The sequence below is a fragment of the Dermacentor silvarum genome, unplaced genomic scaffold (genome assembly GCF_013339745.2).
Source record: "Dermacentor silvarum isolate Dsil-2018 unplaced genomic scaffold, BIME_Dsil_1.4 Seq4832, whole genome shotgun sequence".
In the NCBI taxonomy this organism is placed as follows: Eukaryota; Metazoa; Arthropoda; class Arachnida; order Ixodida; family Ixodidae; genus Dermacentor; species Dermacentor silvarum.
This window is the reverse complement of record NW_023606307.1, coordinates 1-12,054: the sequence shown is the minus strand read 5'-3', so window position 1 is coordinate 12,054 and position 12,054 is coordinate 1. Positions and strand designations below refer to the sequence as shown.

Genomic DNA, 12,054 nt, shown 5'->3' with positions numbered 1-12,054 from the left:
CTCGCTGGCGCCGGCTCACCGGGTGTCGCCGTCGGCTTCACCCTAGACGGTGGGAAGTGTACGGCGATTACCGCTCCTGCTTACCCCGGCCGTCTACGCCAGCCGAGCTTCTGCGACGTCAAACCCGTGAAGCACGGGAGCAGTACCATCTAGCCGCTGAGGCTGCACCCAACAGGGTATTGGTCGACAGGGTCGCAGCCGGTCCCGCTGTAACCCCGGTTCCGAGCTACTTATCCCGTCGCGAGTCTCGGACTCTGCTTGGGCATCTTCGACCACACCCACACCGCCAGAGCCCGAGATCCCATCCCATACACTGGAGTTGGTGAAGCAATCTCCAAGCTCTACGCAAGACACACACCTCATGAATTTGAAGCAGCCATTAGTCAAATTCGGATACATTCAAACACCACTGAGAGACCCGACGTGCAAAAATTCATCGGTTTCAGCAAAGGCACAGCTGTCTACAGTTTCGAGGTTTAAAAAGCTCACAACTCCTACTTTCGCAACTCACATAGCAGGCCTAATATCTCCTTTCGATTGCCCGGCTTCTGACCAGGACAGTTCCGTAGCACGCGATTTTTTGTCAATACATGCCAGGTCGAGCACCCCGGAGTGCCTCGGCCCGGCATCTACAGCCCTGCAAAACAGCAAGTCGCGTCGCGCACCGAGAAGGAAACTGGCCATGTCGTTCTCTCAGGAACCTACCCGACGCACTGCACATGACCGCGACCAGTGCAACCGTCCCCGTTTAGCGAGGCAGACATCGGTGTTGTGTCCCAGACCGCCTGTCATGTTTCACCCACTGCGATCATTGATGAGACATGTGGCCCGAGAGCAACACTCAGTACTGACCCCCAGAAAAGCTGGTTTCACAAAGGATTGCCTTAACAAAGACTCCCGCTCCTAAGTATTGTTGATTCTGGTTTTCCATCACCAGCGTGTCCTTACAACCGCCTAAGCTATCTGCGGCACAGTGGCCGAGTGTAATGAAAAGAGAGACGCTCGTGCGTTCGGACTGTGGGAGCGGGCGAAGAAGAAGGGCAGAATAGAACAGCCTACCCAGTGAACGGGTTTTCTTTCTGTTCTCTAACTTACACATAAGCAGAAACGTTATCCCAACAGGTGAAGCTATTCGCGTGCTTCACACTTTCAGTTTTGGTTTTGAGCGCTCATAGAGTCGCAATTTGCCACGCCGCAGTCTCGAGGGGGATTGCAATTTTCAAGATCCAAAAATTCATTGTGCTCGTACCGAGAGCTCCTTTGAGTTTCCTAATCACGATGACCCTGCTAAGATAAAAATGTTTGATGCAATTATTTACTTTTGTTTGTTAGCGACCAATTACGGCGTATCACCCGTCGCCTCATTCTCATCACCACTGATGGCATGACTCAGAAGAAACCACACTTTTATTTCAGCACAGCTATTTTACATACTATTACTTAGTCTTTATGGAAACTTCTATACATATTATTTACTGCCAATGCGTATTACTTGTAGTAGTAATCGCCATTTGAAATGTAGGTTTGTAGTACGTTTGTTCTCGACCTCTAATAAGACCGTTCATTGTTTAGCGCATGAGACAAGTTATCTCGTTATAACAGTTTATTTTCCAGGTTGTATTAAACTTAGGCGCATTTTAAAGTTGTACCATTGTATGTTCTCATTGGCATTTATGACGCAAACAATATTTGTTTTAGGAACTTAATCGGGATGTTGAACGACACGTAAGTATTTTGTATTTATGTCTTTTACTTTAATTTGTGCACACTTACTGAACACTTTGCAAAGCGGCCGCTAGAACTATTATGTAATATGAGGAGTGCATACGTTTACACTTGCCGTTTTAAATTCCAAAGGCATAGCTTTATCATATATTAAAACCCAATGGCAACAAAAATAGTACACTATGAAGCGAAAATTAAATTATGACGTTTATATTTAGCCACTCGCGGACGGTGATGGACGGTATGGGGTGAGGCATGGGATTATTTTCGGCATGCAATGAACATTTAATCTACGAACAACATGCGCAGTTTAAAAAATATAAGAATGAAACAAATGTGATTAATTTACCTTACCATTTCCACCTAACACTATGTCCACTGTGGGTTTATTTATTACCTTTCATTGCAGCCAGGGCAGAAAGGAACAGAAGAAGACATTGCTGACAACACTGGCCTTCAGACGGCTTTCAAAGTGGGTTTTAAAAACGCATTACTTGAATATTGATCTCCTATATGTTCTCCAAAGTAATAACTAAGATTCTTACACTAATCCCACATATCAAACAAATGCAGGTGCTCATTTTCTTTAGGAGTGTTATGATGCATGTAATGTTTGCAAGGAAGAAAAGGCTTTTATGCGCGATACAATTTTTAGGAAACCTGCTTGATGTATATATAAGAAAAAGGGATCCGTAACTCCGGATGAAACCGGTTTCACCTCTGCCGACCTTTTTGAACAAATGGCAAATAAATAGTACTAGGTTTCGAAAAATCATCCATTATTATTTCTGAATGCATGCAAGTAATAGGAGCCACTAAAATGTGAAAAAGCAATGTCCAAATATATCATTTAGCATTACCATTCATGATCTGACGGCTGTTCAGTTTGTTAACCCTGCCAATTGACTCTTGAATGTTTAGTATAACTGCGAGTCGGCCTAGTTGGAACAGATTCATTTTCTTAAGTTTCTGTGCGCAAACAAACAGGGACGAAGAAAAGGAGACACAAGGACGAGCGCTTTCCTTGGCTCCACGCAGAACTTTGGCCCCAGCTTGAGTACTTCTTGATGCCGTTCTTCCACCGTTGCGCCCCCTAGTACTAGAAGGCGTCCCTCTGGCAAATCTCGTTTCTTCTTTTTCGGCAATGTCCGACGCACATCGTTCCACATGGCTTCAGTTAGAATATTTGCCTGTCTGCACCAGTCACGAAAAGCCTTCACATTGAACAGACCACCGGAAGGAGACGAACAGGCCACCTTTAGACATTCTTTGAAATGTCTAAGCTGTCTATGGCTCTCTGATCTCAAGATCTTGATTATTCTTCTCCCATGTCCCGCTGACGGGGGCAACCATCCGGTCACCAGCAACACGTCATTTGGGCATTTTCCAAGTTTCAGGAACCAGCTTAACACCCGTGCTCTGCATTCACAGACCGCGATAATGGGCACCAGAACTGCTGGGTTGTTTAAGCCAAAGTTCGGACAAGTAGAAAGAGGGCCGGAAGAACTAGAAATGAACTGAAGCATAACTGCGAGTCGGCCTAGTTGGAACAGATTCATTTTCTTAAGTTTCTGTGCGCAAACAAACAGGGACGAAGAAAAGGAGACACAAGGACGAGCGCTTTCCTTGGCTCCACGCAGAACTTTGACCGGATGGTTGCCCCCGTCAGCGGGACATGGGAGAAGAATAATCAAGATCTTGAGATCAGAGAGCCATAGACAGCTTAGATATTTCAAAGAATGTCTAAAGGTGGCCTGTTCGTCTCCTTCCGGTGGTCTGTTCAATGTGAAGGCTTTTCGTGACTGGTGCAGACAGGCAAATATTCTAACTGAAGCCATGTGGAACAATGTGCGTCGGACATTGCCGAAAAAGAAGAAACGAGATTTGCCAGAGGGACGCCTTCTAGTACTAGGGGGCGCAACGGTGGAAGAACGGCATCAAGAAGTACTCAAGCTGGGGCCAAAGTTCTGCGTGGAGCCAAGGAAAGCGCTCGTCCTTGTGTCTCCTTTTCTTCGTCCCTGTTTGTTTGCGCACAGAAACTTAAGAAAATGAATCTGTTCCAACTAGGCCGACTCGCAGTTATGCTTCAGTTCATTTCTAGTTCTTCCGGCCCTCTTTCTACTTGTCCGAACTTTGGCTTAAACAACCCAGCAGTTCTGGTGCCCATTATCGCGGTCTGTGAATGCAGAGCACGGGTGTTAAGCTGGTTCCTGAAACTTGGAAAATGCCCAAATGACGTGTTGCTGGTGACCGGATGGTTGCCCCCGTCAGCGGGACATGGGAGAAGAATAATCAAGATCTTGAGATCAGAGAGCCATAGACAGCTTAGACATTTCAAAGAATGTCTAAAGGTGGCCTGTTCGTCTCCTTCCGGTGGTCTGTTCAATGTGAAGGCTTTTCGTGACTGGTGCAGACAGGCAAATATTCTAACTGAAGCCATGTGGAACGATGTGCGTCGGACATTGCCGAAAAAGAAGAAACGAGATTTGCCAGAGGGACGCCTTCTAGTACTAGGGGGCGCAACGGTGGAAGAACGGCATCAAGAAGTACTCAAGCTGGGGCCAAAGTTCTGCGTGGAGCCAAGGAAAGCGCTCGTCCTTGTGTCTCCTTTTCTTCGTCCCTGTTTGTTTGCGCACAGAAACTTAAGAAAATGAATCTGTTCCAACTAGGCCGACTCGCAGTTATGCTTCAGTTCATTTCTAGTTCTTCCGGCCCTCTTTCTACTTGTCCGAACTTTGGCTTAAACAACCCAGCAGTTCTGGTGCCCATTATCGCGGTCTGTGAATGCAGAGCACGGGTGTTAAGCTGGTTCCTGAAACTTGGAAAATGCCCAAATGACGTGTTGCTGGTGACCGGATGGTTGCCCCCGTCAGCGGGACATGGGAGAAGAATAATCAAGATCTTGAGATCAGAGAGCCATAGACAGCTTAGACATTTCAAAGAATGTCTAAAGGTGGCCTGTTCGTCTCCTTCCGGTGGTCTGTTCAATGTGAAGGCTTTTCGTGACTGGTGCAGACAGGCAAATATTCTAACTGAAGCCATGTGGAACGATGTGCGTCGGACATTGCCGAAAAAGAAGAAACGAGATTTGCCAGAGGGACGCCTTCTAGTACTAGGGGGCGCAACGGTGGAAGAACGGCATCAAGAAGTACTCAAGCTGGGGCCAAAGTTCTGCGTGGAGCCAAGGAAAGCGCTCGTCCTTGTGTCTCCTTTTCTTCGTCCCTGTTTGTTTGCGCACAGAAACTTAAGAAAATGAATCTGTTCCAACTAGGCCGACTCGCAGTTATGCTTCAGTTCATTTCTAGTTCTTCCGGCCTTCTTTCTACTTGTCCGAACTTTGGCTTAAACAACCCAGCAGTTCTGGTGCCCATTATCGCGGTCTGTGAATGCAGAGCACGGGTGTTAAGCTGGTTCCTGAAACTTGGAAAATGCCCAAATGACGTGTTGCTGGTGACCGGATGGTTGCCCCCGTCAGCGGGACATGGGAGAAGAATAATCAAGATCTTGAGATCAGAGAGCCATAGACAGCTTAGACATTTCAAAGAATGTCTAAAGGTGGCCTGTTCGTCTCCTTCCGGTGGTCTGTTCAATGTGAAGGCTTTTCGTGACTGGTGCAGACAGGCAAATATTCTAACTGAAGCCATGTGGAACGATGTGCGTCGGACATTGCCGAAAAAGAAGAAACGAGATTTGCCAGAGGGACGCCTTCTAGTACTAGGGGGCGCAACGGTGGAAGAACGGCATCAAGAAGTACTCAAGCTGGGGCCAAAGTTCTGCGTGGAGCCAAGGAAAGCGCTCGTCCTTGTGTCTCCTTTTCTTCGTCCCTGTTTGTTTGCGCACAGAAACTTAAGAAAATTGAATGTTTAGGCTGCGTATTTTATGATTACTAGTATTACTACACAACCCTCCTTCGAGGAATTCACTTCACATTGCGTAAGATGTCAAAACAGCTTCCTCCGCTGCATAACCTCCGCTGCATTATTGCGCATGCTTTTCGAATAAATTCAAGTGTAGTACAACACCAGTACATGGACAAGCCCACATTAAAAACCTCGTTTATGAAGCGTCGATTCTTTATCCCCAAGCGATGCAGAAATGATTCGTCTGCAAGTGAAATTAATAGTAAGCACCCATTTTACGTAAAGATACACGTTGCACTTGTTGACCACGAAGCAAGGAAGGCCGAGTGCCATGTGCATTTGACGTGAGTGGCTCACAGGGTTTAAACACGAATGCGCGTGTACTTGTAGTTTGAGGATATTGAAATGGAACATACATTTAGGCCTAATGGGACTTGAATTCATAGATTTATTTAGAAAAATTACAACTCGCAATGTACAAGACAATACCTAAATAAGTGATCAATAAAACAGATGCATCTCTATGTGGGGCAAATAGTGAGATATACGTAGTTGTGTAAACAGAGAACCTCATTATTGCTTCCTTGCACTCATCCCGAAATGCGTACAGTTGTTTTATGCTGCCCTGTTCTGTAGACTTCTGTTCTCACTTAGCGAGAAAACGAGGTGTCAAAAAAGTTTATGAACCATTCCATTCTGTGAAGGTGGATGACCAGGGAACCTCAATAGATGGTATGTTTTATTGTAGAACACAGAGATACATAAATGTTTTGGTGCTGCTTTTTTCACGTAGGTTGCTGTTGCTTTGTGGTCGTTATGGTATTCGGCCAAGCGTTCGGTGACGACGATGGACAGGTTCGTGGCGAAGGTTATGTCCAAGAACAAGCGCCTGATGGTCGTTGGCACCTTGGGATTGGTGGACTACTGTACCGTTAACCGTTAGAGCATAAACGAGGGCAGCCAATTGATTGCCATATGGCTGCGACAAGTCAAGCTTGAAGTCACCAACGACGAGGACTGGAGTTTGATCGTCGTAGGTCGGATCTTGCAGCCATCCAAAGTGGTCATTCATAAAGTCCTCTAAGTCGCGCTTGGAAGAGGCAGGCCGAACGTATACGGTGGCAGCCACCAACCCGTTGGTGGTCTTTACGGCGCACACGTCGGCACATCACGCCGCCCTTTCAAGTTCTTGGGTGGTGCACGAAACGTTGTACGGTGTGAAGGCAGTGGCTACGTCGTTCCTCACGTATGTGGCAAATGCGCCCTATCGCTCGCGACATTGGTGTACCCGTCAAATTGAACGAAGAAATCGGACCACGTCTCGAAGAGACACAAGAGTGATACCCGTCTGGGTAGGGCATCGTGGATCACGTCCGGCGCCTGCAGACGCGGCGACCTCACGTTGAGAGCCGCCAGCGAGAAGGTATATTGTAGTTCGGTGATTCTAGGCGCACGCGCTTTGGTGACGGTGGGAAGGTGGTGGTGATCTAGCCGTCGAAACTCGCCCAGCAAGTGGCGGTCTAGGTTCTTTCAGGCGTAGTAGAAGGTGTGACCTCTCTTGGCGTTGGTGAGGTATAGCCGGTTGACTTAGGTGCACCTACTCAGGGTAACGTAGACCAGCTTCTGCGGGTGCCTACTGTCGTACTCGTACACCACGTCCGAGTAGGTGGCCCCCTGCGACTTGTGCATGGTAACAGCACAGGCCTGGACCACGGGAAACTGCCTGCACCGACAGACAAGCCCCGTCCTTCTGCCCATACTGACGGTGACGGTACGCAGGTCTGCTTGCACCCAATCTGTCTTGATCTTTATGCCGCGCCTGCAAGCCGATTGCGCGAGCGGTTTTGCTTTGACGCGTGGCCATGTGACCGGGGTAAGGGACGTCAAACTGAATACAAAGCCGAACGGCATCGCACACCTTGCCTTCCCGGTACTCAATCTCCTGAAGCGCGCCGACTGCACCGTGGACGAGTCTGTCTTTGACGTCCATGTTTAACGTGAGCATGTAGGGTTGCCACAGGTGAGCACGATCGCTTGCGAATGATTGGCCCTTTCTGCGTGCGTCATGCGTGCCACCTTGTCATGACCACAAAGGCATTCCCTGCTCGACCAGTATCCGAGGTAGAAGTCGAGTGCCTGAGCGTGGTTTACGTTGTTCACTTCTTCGAGAGCGATTTCGGTGTTGAATTTGGTGGCGTCCGCGTTATAATAGAAAAGACGCATGTAATCGGGAGCAAGGATCATGGCACGATCCGACGACGCGAATCGACTCTCGTGCAGCCGGACCCCTTTGGGTGCCAGGGCCATGCTGTCTCCGATCTTCGTGAGGATCGCCTAGAAACAGACGTGCTTTTGGCGCATGACCCGGCGGAGCGGAAAGTACTATAGGTGGTGCCACATGACTTCCGAGCTAAGCACCTTGTCTTGGCCGCGGCTGCGTCGATACACATCATTGGCTCGCACGGGAGGCAGCTGTCGCAGGTCGCCGCACCTTATGATGTCGAGGCATCCGAACGTATGGTCGTAGTTGTAGGTGAGCTGACGGACACGGCAGTCGATGCGATCAAACGCGTCGGCGGGGAGCATGCTCACTTCGTCTATGATGATGCACTTGACATTGCCGAACGCCACTATGAACGTGTTTATGTCGCTGTCGCTCAGACCTCCGTCGTGGTGACGAGTGAACTTGTAGGCCACGTGGACGGTCCTTCCCCGACTGCAACGGCCGCCTTGACCGTGCTTGCGCAGACCACGTAGGCATTGTACGCGGAATCGGAACTGCCGCCGTTGCAGTAGCGATTATAGACGTCCATCGCGAGCCGAATAACGAACATCTTGCTGCAACCCGCGGGGCCCATAAAGAACTCCCAAAGGGGCTTGAACCCCAGCGTGGTGAGACGGTGGATGATCTCCCGTCATCCAAATCATTTATAGTACTGCTCCGGGTCCAGCATGTCGGATCCAGGCTGCACATGAATGGAAGGCCCGGCGCAATCAGTCTCTCCTCGACGGTTATGAACTTAGAAAGTGCGGAGGCAAGGCAGGATACAAGTACCCGTTCGTAGTGCTGAAACGAGGCAGGCTACCCTTTACGAGAGCGTCCTTGCACGTACTGCACACTCGAAACCTCGCCATGCCCTCCTCGCCGGGAAAGCACCGAGTCAACACGTCCGCCGCCCTTTGCCGTCGCACTTGCGACCGATCCCGTTGCTTTCCGAGGTATTTGTCGAACCACTGCAGATCGCAAACTGTAGAACACGATCCGAAGTTACGGTCGCGTAGGCACCGTCAAACCCTCGCGCGCCTTCGTTGCGGCCAGCGTCGTCTGCTCTGCGCCATATGTTGCGCGCTACGTCGCGGGCACGTTGTGATGTTTTTTGTCACCGATCTCGGGGGCGTGCGGGTGGTAAAAGAGATGGAGAAGGAAGACGGATGGCGACACAACAAACAGATTTTTAATCGCACGCAAACTCAAGACTCAAACTAAAAAAAAATCAAATCAAGCACACTAAAACGCACTGCGGAAACAATACTAACAAAGATACAAACTAAAGCCTAATATACTAAACAAGTTCTACTTCACGCCTAGGCTCGTCTGTGGCGGCTAGTCCCCCAAAGTCAGGCCACCCTGTACTATCGCTGAGACGCTCCGAATAAGAGTCACCTTGCTGTGCTCGTCGTTGCACGTTTGTCCGAGTCCGAAGCTCGTCGGCCCCTTTTCTCAGAGTTCAGCGCTCTCGTCGATTCTGTAGTCGTCTCTGCCTTGCCGTCGTCGTGTCGTCTCTTATCGGTGGTCAGCTTGTCGGTACTTCATCGGTGATGAGCTCGTCAGTGATTCTTCAGTGACGGGGTTCGGCGTTGCTTAGGCCCACCTGGATAGGTCTAGCGTCGGGATGCGTCGCATCTTCTTTATGAGTGCCGACGTGGCGTCCCGAGGAGAATCGAACGTGCCGGTCTGCCGCAGAAGGGGGATCCTCTCTGGGGTGCCCGGTCCTGCCGTGAGAGGCTGCAGCCAGTCCAGGAGCCTCGCTCGACCTTGCCGAGGTCGACGGCCACACCTTGGACGGCCAAAGTCATGGACTCAGCCCGACCCCCAAGTCTCCCGTCGCCGGAGCGGAGCTGGCGATGCGACCTTCCTGGCCCGGATCCACGTCGATAATCCCCAACCAGTGCCGTTTCTCCCTCGATAACAGCTCGGATCACGCGCCTCGCGCCATTCGGAACGCTCCGATCACATCGTCCTTGTCTTTTATTTCGCCGCCGGCCTCTTACTCATGACACACATTCTTCTTCTCGGGACGGCGAGTCGGCAGCACCCCGCCGACGGTCACAGTCACGCCGCTGCTCTTGGCGTCGTTCCTCGTATAATCGATGTTCTTCAGCCGTACAAACCACTCGCGGCATTCCCATGGTGAAGGCGGAGCTAAAATGAGACCGTGACTTCTCCTGCTTGAACGTATAACATTGCGCGTATGTGCGCGTGTGCTACACGGGGAAATACATCCGAGCAGACGTGAAATAAAGACAGCTGTGGAAGAAGACGACTATTCTCAAGCCATTGCTGATGATGATAGTTTTTGTTCGCGGACATGCCCTATAGCCACATACAGCTTCGCTGCAAAACAATACATGTGTTCATACCAGAAGGTTTAGAAATGCTGGCGTGAGTCGACAGCAATCCGGTTACTATTCACCTCGCCTTGAAATTTTCCTTCTAAAGGCCATTATAATAGACGGCGTAAAATAGTAGAAACAAGCTGAAATAAAGCACAGAAACACGGAAGTGTGGTTACACCACTAGGATTCAAATAAAGAGCGTAACAGCACAGGGTCTGCCTTATAATGTATAAAGTAAACTATGGACATGAACATACATTAAGTTCATACTTTGAAAACTATCCTTAGACCCTTTTCGCTCGTTGTTCTTGCCGCCGGCTACTACCCACGTTAAAGATTGTTTGATTATTAGGGTGTATAAAAAGAAGTAAAATTAAAAGAATACCATGGTAACAGAACTTCGAGGTGAACTGAAAGGTCCCCCATTTTGTTAAGACTAGCTCAATCATTCTCTGTTTCATTTACAGGCATACTCTAGAGTACTTGAAGACGAATGTGCGAACGTAGACACTCGCCTAATAGGTCTGGAGAACATCACCGGAATGCAGCTGTTCTTCATTTCGAATGCTAGAGTAAGTTGTCTGCGTTTGCATAAACCAATTAAATTCAATATTCTGATTTACTTTTAGAATGACTAATATTGATTGGCGTTATTTTCATAGACTCAGTGCAGAATTGCAGCCAAGGATACGCTCATCAAAGAGTTAAAGCTGGCAATCACCCCTGCTCGACACAGGTAAGAAAAATATCGGGTCAGGAAAGGTATATGCGTGTTGTCACCGTTTTATTGCCGTTTGTTATTGTTTGTATTTTCACCTAATTTGCAAAAAAAAAGGGAAATGAGTGCAAGCTTGTCTTTTCACGAGACATCTTTTTGTATTGTGCAACTTTATAACAGTAGTACCTCATCAGATAAAATTGTTCTAGCGCATACAACCTAAACGATTTATCTATCCCAGCACTTTCACTCCCCTTCCCTTTTACCCAGTACAGAGTACCATACTATAGCACACTAGTGGAGGTCACCCTCTCCGTCTTTCCCATCAATAAAATCAATCTATCCATCTAGCATTTCCTTTCATTAGAGTACTCTGTAAAGAAGAATAAGCCAAGTGTCAGAAGAGCAGTAATTCTTCAACACTTACGGCACCGCAATAGCCCCCACTGAATACAAAATGCATTCAACAATCCATCGTAATCATTCTGTGCTGACTGCAATATCTAAGTGGCTTTCTTTTACGATTATGCAGAAAGATGCATTGAAGCAAAGAAGCTAGTCAACCTAGCTCCTCAAAGCGCCTTCCTATCTAAACAATCATTTTGTTCAATTTTTTGTTCTTTAGCGATTTTATTTCACTTTTTTGATGTTTAGAATCAAATATGCTAGATTCTGTAACGGGTTCTTTATTTCAAGGTATTTAAAGAGCTACTCAAGCCCTTGAATTTCTTTTCAATTATTAGTACTAACCACTGTGAAGGTTTTTCAAAGGCGCAGAATTGAAAAAAAAAGAGGTGCAGTGAGTAAATTAAAGAAACATTAGATTTAGAACAAAGTAAAAATAAACAGTCAAAGTAGCTAATATTATATTATTGCAGTTGTGCGCATCAGTGGCAACAAAATAGCAACATTGGATGATTTTTGTGTAAAATCGGCACTTCCATCTTATGGTGAATGCGACCCTAGACCTTGAAAGCATGAATACATCTAGATTTCTTCTAAACTGCATGTCGGGAATGCACTTTGCTCAACTGCAAACAAAACGAAAAAGTTCCGAAGGTGCGCACTGTTTCAAAAAAGCTATTACGAAAACTCTGCATTTCCCCATCTAGTCGACACAGTCCAGCCAAATCT

At 47.9% G+C, this 12,054-nt stretch overlaps 1 long non-coding RNA gene across 1 annotated transcript; it reads left to right on the top strand.

Moving 5' to 3' along the window:
- Window positions 1-2,118: 2,118 nt before the first annotated feature.
- LOC119435157 (uncharacterized) lies at window positions 2,119-10,939 on the top strand. The gene is made up of 3 exons (XR_005188771.2): window positions 2,119-2,197; window positions 10,670-10,774; window positions 10,865-10,939. It is a non-coding gene; the product is annotated as an uncharacterized LOC119435157 (long non-coding RNA).
- Window positions 10,940-12,054: the final 1,115 nt, after the last annotated feature.